Source organism: Propithecus coquereli, unplaced genomic scaffold (genome assembly GCF_000956105.1).
Source record: "Propithecus coquereli isolate 6110/MARCELLA unplaced genomic scaffold, Pcoq_1.0 Scaffold114, whole genome shotgun sequence".
Classification (NCBI taxonomy): Eukaryota; Metazoa; Chordata; class Mammalia; order Primates; family Indriidae; genus Propithecus; species Propithecus coquereli.
Genome location: NW_012135414.1, coordinates 5,956,906 through 5,958,043, shown reverse-complemented (window position 1 = coordinate 5,958,043; position 1,138 = coordinate 5,956,906).

The following is a 1,138-nucleotide window of genomic DNA, read 5'->3' as shown; positions in this document are numbered from 1 at the left end:
TGAGAAACATGAAAACACTTTATGGCCAGTAACATTTTCTGTCATATTTTATCAACTCCATTTGTTTTCTCACTGTATAATCTCTGACATTAAAATACAACATACAATTAATGGTTTCAAACTATCATGTCATACATACTGTGATTGGCAATTTGTCCGCTTGTATTACACAACATAACAATATATCTTAGAAAAGATGGCTTCTTCATTTTGTTAAAATATGGTATTTGATAGCCCAAAAGTATATCACATTAATTGGCAATTGTTGGTTGTTATTGAAGTTGACTATGTTTCTAATATGAATTTTGATCTTAAGGTTAATGGCCTCTCTAAAATGAAAGAGAACAAAGACAACTCTTCAGAGCTGACATTGACCATCCTTCTTAGACTTCACAGAGATCTAGAGTCAGGCTCTTCCCCAAAACCAACACTTGATCCTATTAATGAGCATATTAATGTTGATCTCCTTATGCTATCCCATCCCATAAGGGAAAAATTTTTGCTCCCTTCTAGACCTTAAGTAGCACCTAAGATTTCCACTGGCATTCTGCTGCTTGCAGCTCAACAGCTATTTTACTCTGAAGAAATAGGTAAGACAGAGGTGATAGTAAAAGAGATGAGTCAAATTCAGATCATATTTTTTTCTTCCAGAATCTTCTGCATTCAGTGTTTGTTCCCTTTTTTTCCCTATGATTCATTCTCATTTATACAAAAAAGCCTACTAAACTCAAGGATATAGTCAACATTTGACACCTGTATTGATATTATAGGTGTTACAGGTGATATCAATATTCACCTGTACTTCTAATATTTAAATGTTTTCACTTTGTTCATCTATCTTTACTATTCATCAGCTAATTTTAAAGATGTTAGGGTGTAGAACTAACTCTTTCATGTAGGTTTTTTTCTTTGTCATTAATCTTTTCTCAAACATCTTTTAATTTTCTCAAAACCATATTTTAAATATACTTATATTCCCATTGGTTTGTAATTCTTTAATGTACTGAATTGTTTTGGAATATTTTACATAAGGAAACATGCAATGGAACCACTTTCTCACTTGATTTGCAGTATGTTCTTGACTGTCTTTGTTCCATTATTTTTGTGATTATATATAAAATTATTTTAAACCAATATT